Source organism: Zootoca vivipara, chromosome 1 (genome assembly GCF_965207765.1).
Source record: "Zootoca vivipara chromosome 1, rZooViv2.hap1.1, whole genome shotgun sequence".
NCBI classification, from domain to species: Eukaryota; Metazoa; Chordata; class Lepidosauria; order Squamata; family Lacertidae; genus Zootoca; species Zootoca vivipara.
Window position 1 is genome coordinate 84,582,420 of NC_142582.1, and position 9,646 is coordinate 84,592,065.

The following is a 9,646-nucleotide window of genomic DNA, read 5'->3' on the forward strand; positions in this document are numbered from 1 at the left end:
CAGATTCAAAGGTCAGATTCATGCATTTATCTAAGCAGCAGCAAGGAGAACACGGGCAGAATACTTTTGGGTAGAAAATACAGAAAGATAGCTTCAAATACATGCTCTAAGCTTGGAGCAAAGCTTAGACACATCCTTCTTCGTTGGTTACGTGGTACAGAGAGGGGGGGCAGGAAGATAAAGCTTCACTACTTCCCTTATCAGAGAGAGAGGGCATGACCTAGCTGAGTCTAGGAATCTAACTATGTGGTCTTAACCCCTTCATGCTCTAACTAGCACTCATGCCTAGTTATGTTTGTATGCAATTTCCCACAAATATGGTATCAGATGGCTGGCAGAGGGAAACACTTCCTAAATGCCCAACATCCAGCTGGGCATTAATTGATCAGCTGGTTCTTGCATGTTATATCTCCTGAGAGATAAGTATGAGACGTATATTGGCTCAGGTAGATCAGTTGACATATACAGGGGCGGGAGCCAAATGAGCTTTTTCCCATGTGGAATATTAATGAAAGATCAGGGTAATTGCTGGACTTAACCCTATTGGATTTTTGCTTGCCCTGTCACCAACATGCTCCATTGTTTAAATATAGGTTTGCCCTATCTGAAAGTTAGTGGCCTTTCAGCAAAACAAATTGGGGCAAAATTCAAGCTTCAGTGTTGTCCGCCCCACCCCACCCCCCACCCCCGGTAGATTTTGTTCCCTTCCTGTTCTATTTGAAGATGCATATTTTAAAAATAAAAATACCACACAAATCATAGAGAAAGGTGACCAGCACACCTTCAAAGCAATGATACTAGCGGGAAGGGCAACAATAGCTTTAGGTTGGAAAGATAGAGAAAAATGGACAGTAGAGGTCTGGACTAATTATTTGTTTGAATTTATTCAGTCAGACATTGTGGCAGTAACGTCACAGGAAATAACATGGAGGGCCAAGTCTACTATTATTAGGACCAGATGGAACCCTTATCTTCAATGGATAACAACTTATCCATCTTCAATGGATAACAACTACTGGATCAGAAGACATTCAGTGGAAATTAAAGACATTGTGCCCGTGGCTGAGGACAACTGTTTGAACCCTTCCAATGGATTATGGGCGGGGGAAGGGGTGGGAAGGGAAAGGAAAAATGGTACGGGAAATTAAAAATTGGAAGGAGAGAATATGATGTATGTAAAAATTCTCGTACTTTAATAAAAATCTTTTTTTAAAAAAACCCCACACAAATAAAAATTTGCCCCCTCAGAACATTTGCAGGCAAAGCACGGCTTCAGGGTTGCTGCCTCTGCCCCAGCAAGGCAAATTAGTCCCTCGCCATCAGCCTAGAGGTTGCAGAGTGTCAAGGCTTTTCCCAGGGAGTACTCAAGGATTATGCAGTACTGGCACCTCATTTGTTGTTGTTGTTGTTGTTGTTGTTGTTGTTGTTGTTGTTGTTAAAAAGTGTGGCACTTACTGTCACGACTTCATGATGAGTACCGCCACCTATTTTTCTAGGGGGGAAGCAGTGACCACAGCAACTGCAATGTAGAGTCCCATATCAATGTTGCCCTCTGTCAAGTTTTCTTTAGGAAACAATGAGGCCATTCAGGGCATCCTGGAGCTGACACAACGCCACTCTTTTGGTCTGTCTGCCTAGGCTGCCAATGGCCATGTGTGCAAGACCAGACAGCATAAGGTAAACAGGTTGTGGGACCAGCACCAGGGAATTCCAAGTAAGGAGTCAGCAAGATCAACAGCAGAAGTATTAGAAACTAAAGCCAGATCTGCGTTGCGGACACAGGCCTGCCCACCCACACCCATCCATGAGATTCCGGCGGAGATTGCCTGCATTAACTACTGAAGCAGCCTAAACTGTTTTAGCATGCCATGATGAAACGGGGATGTATGGTAAACTCGTGTGGATAACAGCCTTGTTTCATCCCTGTGATTTGCTTCGAGGGTGATCTCATGTGAGCAGAAGGCTTGTAGTCAGAACTCAGCACTGAGAAAGCATGGAGCTGATTCAGGATAAATATACGAGCACTTTGAGGTGATATATAAACATTTGGCTAAATCAATAACCCTGTGAGGTTCAGTCTGCTCTAAAAGATTGTTCTAAATGTCTCAAATGCAAGCACCTCTAAGAGTTGCTAGCATTTTTGTGTATAAAACAACATAACCATTGCAAGTTCAAGGTGGCCATAACTTCTTTGGCTACAAATATGTTCATTGTCATTACGCCCTGTTCAGCCCACGTCTTAAGCACGTGCATGGGCTAGGTGACTGGAGCACCTTCGCCGACTTTCTGATCACAGGAACAAAGACACAGTATTCCCAGAGAACAGGTCCTGGTGAAATGGACTCACATCTGCTCATTGTGAGCACCTCAAATTTAGCAGAGTAATGGAAGCGAAGCTGTGAAGGTTTTTTGAAGCATACCTGTCACAGTGGTCGGAGCGGGCTACTTCAGAGTAACGACTCTACACAGCTCTGCATTTTATTCTTTTATTGGTGCTGCGTATTTACAGTGCTGAAGTCATTGCTATTTACACGGAGCTATGTGTTCAGTCGGGTTCAGAACCTCCGAATGGCTTTTGGCGCGTCTTTCTCCAACACAAAAGCCTGGGTAGACCCATCCTCTTTCCCCTCCTCTTTCTGCGCAATTCCGGAGTTGGGGGGATGGGTCTCCCCCCCTTATTTGCCCCTTCCTGTCCCACCTGGGACCCTGGCTCCGCTACCTTGCCTGAGCCTCGGACACGACTTCCTGCTTCCCCACTGGAATCGGAACTCTCTCTGCTTTCCCCTGTGCTCGGGGATGGGCTTGAACTCAGGAGGGGAGGGACTTCGCGATATCCCTTGTCCCTCACAATACCTAATTTATTTCTAACAGTCACTACAAAACACTACAGACATACATAAGAAGAGCAGTTTCCATGCAGCCATCTTATCTCTACATAGATAAGAGGGAAAACTTTTAGGCAAGAGATGGAAGAACTAAAGAGCAGCTTCCACCCCCTCCTTTCTCAAAATATGAAAGCAAAACAAAAGATGAGGTGATTCTTGCAATGGGAGAGCCTCAGCTTTCTGTGGATTTTTACTGATTCATCAGAAGCCCGTGTAAAAGTTTTGCTAGAATTACATGTATATATTTACCTTATTTACATGGTACAGTAAACTATAGTGAATGGTTTGCTGTGAACGTGCCAGTCTGGGCCATAGCTGCCAAGTTATCCCTTTTTTTAAGGGATTTTCCCTTATGCTGAATAGGCTTCCTCGCGAGAAAAGGGAAAACTTGGCAGCTATGGTCTGGGCCACTTGGTCCCTTCCTGCTACCACACAAGAGAAACAAATCACAATTTCTGGCTTAGCATTGTGTCTAAACCAGGGGAAGGTTCAGACTCTCTGTGTGTTTGTATTCTTCTGTAGCCTCTATACATACTGCCCAGACTTGCGCCCCAGGGAGGTCATTCTGGTGCTGCTAATGCAACAAAAACAATGCAGGAGGCAGCATTTTAAGTCACAATTCTCTGCAGCCACAGCAGGCACTGTGATTCTCCAGCAGGTTGACTTCACCCCTGGAGGGAGTCTCTCAAGGTCTGTCTCTCAAGACAGACTAATGTCAACAATGTGTGAATCAAGAGAGGAGGAAAAGCAACACTTAATGACTGGTACGTCAGGAACAACAAGGTATTTCTTTATTTCCCAGCTTTGAACCAGTGATGCTCAAGGCATCTAACAATAATACAAATAAAATATGGAAAGATAACAACACTTCTAAACACACACACACACACACACACACACACACACAAATAATAGTTACAGGTAGGTAGCCATGTTGGTCTGATGTAGTCAAAACAAAAAACAAAAATAAATCCTTCCCGTAGCACCTTAGAGACCAACTAAGTTTGTCATAGGTATGAGGTTTCGTGTGCATGCACACTTCTTCAGATACAGTACCTGAAGAATACCTTACTAAATAAGTAAGCCAGGTAAACATCAATAAAAACAAGTTACAACATATTTAAAAGTCATCTTAGTGGCCAAAGTTCTGGCTAATATCTTTGCCAGCTGGTGGAAGGTCATCAGAGACTGTAATAGTTGGGCTTTCTTTGAGCTGGTCCTCTCAAGGAACCATTTGGAGAAAAGAAGGAGGGGAGGAGTTTGTCTCTCTACTCTAAAGATGCCACCAGCTCTATCAAAGAGGGTCCCATGACACATGTGCAGTCGCATCACACTCACAACAGCAATGGAGAGGACACGTTAGCTTGGGGGAGAATTTTTTGTTGCAGAGTGACACAAAGTATTCAGATTGATAGAAGATGAAATGTGATCTCATTCACAGCAACCAACGTGTTACCCACAACGCAGGGGTCTGGCTCCCCTGAACCCAACCAAGCACAAAGTGTTATGTATATTGTGCAAAAGGACAGGCAATCATACAGCCAGGCCGTTCTAATGTCCCTTCCCACAGTAGTGCCTGCATTAGGAGGCAAAACAAAAACACAAAAAACTCAGCCTCCTCAAGATACTTTCTATCCCCCCCCCTTAACCTCTTGCCTTCCCTCTTTTGTCTGCTGGGAAGTGATCTGCACATTCTCCACCACCTCAAGGCATAACAGGAGACTGCTGCCAGCTGTGCCACATCAGCTTTGAGAAAGCCTGGCAGAATCCTAGCATGAACAGGAAGACACAGTGTTGTAGCTGCAGGGCTACCCTAAGGCCTGAAAGGGTCACAAACAAAGCAGGAGGGCATTTTTGATTCTGAATCCAACTTCCTTTCTCCCTTGGTAAAGGCAGTCATTGTCTTGCTGCTTCCGGAGAAACCAAGATGCAATACAAGGATACGTTTTGTGGACCAATGGTTTGCTGGAGCTGGGAAGAGTGCAAGTGTGGGCGTATGGCAGTCCTGCATATTTCATGTGAAATAGTGTTCACTGGTCAAATGCATGATCCTACGGTATATGTTCCACGTGTTGAAGGTTTCATGAGCTTGCCATTCATTACCCGTCCTAAGGGTTTCAGGCTTATCCTGGCAAACATGGGTCAACTGTACCTCAATTACAGTTTCCCTTCTTGTGCAATCCCAATTCAAATCCCTCTCCCTGTTATATAAGTTCCCCAGGCGAGAGGTTACACATCAAAGGAAGGTTGTTCTCAGCGTTCGGCCAACACCACTTCCTTATGATCAAAGGAAGGAGCATGAAATTGACATGAACCCTTTTTCTTTGAAAAGGGCAGATGAGATGGAGAAGGAAGGGACCACAATGTGGCTGTGAAATGGTGGGTGCATGACATCTTTCAATTAAAATGTCATGGGAACTATCCAATAGCTACCTGTAACAGTACTACAAAATGCAGCCCACACAACATTCAACATATTGTTCAACTATTACGGGTTGGGAGAGAGATCAGGTTGTCTCAGCAACTTTTGTGGTCTGATGGCTGGGAAATGCACAACAGGAGCGCCACCTTGAGGAGAAAGGTCAGGATCACCCACAAAACTGAGTACAGGTACCGTAACTCACAACTTACATGAGGGCTACATTCTGGGCTATTGTGCGTATAAGCAAAATTGTGTAAAGCCAGAACACTTAAAAAAAAAAACCTAGAAAACTGGGAAGGAGGGGAATCACAACACAACTGGTGAGGGATAAATGCAGCTTCCAGTCTTAGTCTTCCTCCTTCTCTCCCTTGCTGGATGATGTTGCAGATGATATGACCAGGGGGATTGACCAGTAGCCAGAAGAAGTACTTGGCTGTGGTTCACATCCAGAGGTGGGTTGCTTGGGCACATCTGCTGCTGGTGCTGCTTTCTTAGTGAGGAATATGGTGATTGGCAGCTACTGCTGTTGTCTCTTGAGCTCGTCAAACATTTCCTTGTATGGTCTCAGAGTGCCTGTAGCACCACAGATGTTCTTGAAGCTGCATTCCACTCTGCAATCAGATCTTTATAACTTGGAAGAGTTGAGAAAACTCCTGCAGCTTGCTAGCTCATGCTCCCCACCCCCATTCAGTGGCGTAGGTAGCCTGGCACCCGGGTGCCTGGTGCGGGGGCATGTCCCGCTGCTGGGGGCAGGGCGAGCCACCCATGGGGGTGGGGTGACCCTCTCCGACGCTTGGAGACTCTCCACCGCCTCCTCCCCAGCTGAAGGGTGGCTGAGGGAGAGGCAGTAGGCAGGTGCAAGTCCCACACTGCAGGCACCTAAGCCACCACATCATTCCTAAAAAGTTTCATGAGTCCATTTAAAAAAAAACACAACCTCATTTTGACACCTCCCTCAGTGATGACACCCAGGGTGGACCGCAACCCCCTGCCCCCATCCTCATTCTTGCATTCTGAACTTAATATGACCAGTTTCCCCATCTCTTAAACAACCAATACCTGTTGGCCCTCAATTGGCTTTTGCAGTTCTTCCTGGATGACACCCACAAACCCATCACCACCCGCTTGCTTGGCCGTCTACACAGTGTCCTCCACCTCCGTGGCAGTGCTCAGAAATTCCTGCATATGCTAACTAAGCATAAGTTGCGAGTTACCTGTAAAAGCAGCTTTCCTTTCAGAAAATAAGTTTGATTCCCTTGCAAACAGTTCAATTACTGCCACAAAGAATCAGTATTTGCAACCAATTTTGCCCCATAACTTTCCTTTTTATTCTGTCTTTCAATGGTGGTTTTTTGGGTTGGGGGGGGGAACAATGTGTCAGAAAGAATATAAAGTTGTTGCACTCCTACAGGAATAAAAAATATGGTCCAATACAGAATACTGAATTTGAATATTTGTTACCACTTCTCCCCTGCCATCATCAAGAGGAGGGCTGGTTTTACATCTGGTTCTATTCTCAATAGAAATGATATATTTTCCATTGATTCGAACTTGCTGCTGTTCAGAATGTATACACTGTCCTGAAATGTATGCATTGTGAACATCACCTTGCAGTGTATACATTACCGATTCCTACTGAAATCAATAGCAAAGACAACACTGCTTTTAAAGGAAGAAGGTTTCCATTTAGCCCAAATTACATGTGATGGAGAAAGACACCCATTATCGCTCTGGGTGGTCTGGGCGTTTATTCTGATACTCCTGTAAAATTTACCCTGACCACCATTTCTCTGCTGGAGCAATCCTCTTCTAATTTGTGCTGAAAATCATGCTTCCGCAGCACATATGTGATGAGGAAGAAGGCACACAGGAGGTCCTTCCATATGATAGTTTTACGTCACGAAGGGGTTCAGATCTGATTTTTCTGTAGGCACATTTACTAGCTGTACAGAGCAGAGAATTAAAGTAGATACGTACACACTTGGAGGCGCTTCCGTTTGGAGTTTTCTAAAAGCACTTTTGTAGACATCATTTTGCAAGTGTCCACACTATGTAAGCAGTGTGAATGGTTGTTAAATCATTGCTGTCTGCACATATTAGTTTCCTTGCTCCCTCCCCTTTCAAGCCCTGCTGCACTCCTTAAAAAAAAAATCCTACAAGTTTATTGATATACCTGATGTTTGGAAGGGCAGGCTGCATGGACAGTTAAATTGCTGCACTCAGCATATGTCCCCAGGCTTTCTTCCCTTGTACCATGCAGGCAACCTCATGCCTAAATATCTTCTTTTTCTTTTGGCAGGGCATTCTGCATGTGCTCAGAGGCTGCTTGTTCCGGTACCACACATGGCTAATAACACACTTCAGTGTGTTTTATTGCAAAGCACTCATGGTACAGTATGCTCAGAGCCTCCCTACCGTGGTACCAGGCAGGCAAGAAACATGACATAGTTTGATTTATTGAATGAGGAGTGCAAAAAAAGGCACTTCAGGATTCTGACATGTCTGCTCCCTGTTACACCAATTGATTCAACATTGTGGCTTCTTAAAGGGCAACACGCAGCTACGTTTTGTAAAGGGCAATGCACAAAATGGATGCACCTCAAATCTATCAAATTGCCATCCTAATCAGTCAAATAATACGGTTTGGGGTGAAAAACTTTTTTATAGTGATCACAACATGAAGTTAATTGAAGCTTTGGGGTGTCGATAAACTGGAGGAATTACTTTAAAAGCTAATAATAAATGGTGAAAGCCAGCCCCTTTCCAACTGTGTTCAAGTACAAAGGAGAAAAAAATTGATGGTGGCTATTTCTGCCTGTCCTTTTCATACATACATACATACATACATACATACATACATACATAATTTTATTTGTATGCCACATTTCCAGAGTTCAAACCATGCTCAAGGCAGCTTATAACATGAAAAAATACAATAAATAAAACATTAAAAGTACACAAACAAACTGAACAATTTCCATATATATCACATGAAGATCTAAAATAAAGGTAGAAAAAAACAATAGCAGCAATCCTGCCCCCACAACAGCTCCAGAGTCTGTTCAGCAGTCTCAGCTTTGAGCACAAATACTTCTTCCCCTCCTTTTAAAGAGCAAAACATTGGTGGAAATATGTTTTTTTTAGAAAACCTTGATTATCTTCAAGGTAATTTCTCCCATATACGAAATGGCTTAGTTATCTCTCAGGTGACTCTTTATGGAACTGTGCGGGGCGGTGTGTGTGTGTGTGTGTGTGTGTGTGGCAGCTACACAGATGCTGTCCAACAATTGCATAAGACCCTCATGGCAGGGGTGCCAACTTGAACAAAGTATTGGTGGGTAGGTAAGCCCCACTCCACATAATCTATCACAACATGAAGCACACACGCCATTTGTTTGGCAAGGGGGCGAAGGGGCCTTGGCCCCTAGGAGTTGGCTCTGCAGAAGGCAGGGCAGAAGGCGCCTTATGTACACACCCACAATTTGTCATGCAAGCGACACATGCTGAAATTCTTCTGCACAGCGCTGTCTTCTGAGGGTCCTGCCTTCTTTCTGCATCCATCCACCTTGATCAGAAAGAAGAGCACAAAGTGCTATTTCTGTACAGTTGAATTGGTTCTACAACAAGAAGGGATGCCCTTACTCCAGATTTCTATGCCAAGCTTGACCTCTCCTTGCTGCCTTTTGTTTTCTATAAAAGGCCTCCTAGCCATAGACACCCCTCACCCTCCCCTCTGCCCCCAGGAGCTTTCATCTTCTATTCCAAGCAGTGTCAGACTCAGCACCCTGTTTTCTCTTCCTTTGCCAGAGAAAGGAGGGGTGGCCTTTTCGCTTGCTCTTTGGTTGTGCCCGTTTTAGAACTCTATCGATTTCCCACCTTACGTGACTTTTACAAATGCTGATGCTTGCTATTAAAAATTGATGTTGCCTTTTGCCGATGCAGGATCTCATCACTTAGTTTTCTTTCAAAGACACCCATCGCACTAATAGTTATACAAGCTCCTAGGTGAAGTGTCCACTCTGCAGTCTGAACAGATTGCCTTATTTGATGGGAAACGCATTCTGCGAAAAGCCGCAGCAGCAGCAGAAAAAGAAGAAATTAACAGGGCCCATCAACCAGAGATGCATGACAAAATCTCAGTTCCCTGGATTTCTGCTGCAGGCCACTTCACACATTTTCCAAGCCTGCATCTGCCACCAAGTGTGAACTCCATTGGGGTGGGGGTGGGGGTGGGGTTATGGCCAAGCCCAGTCTTGTGAGTGCAGCTATAAAACGCAAAAGTGAACTGGGAGAACTGAGAACTGGGAGGAAGGCTTGTATCATCTTTGCCTTCCCAGCA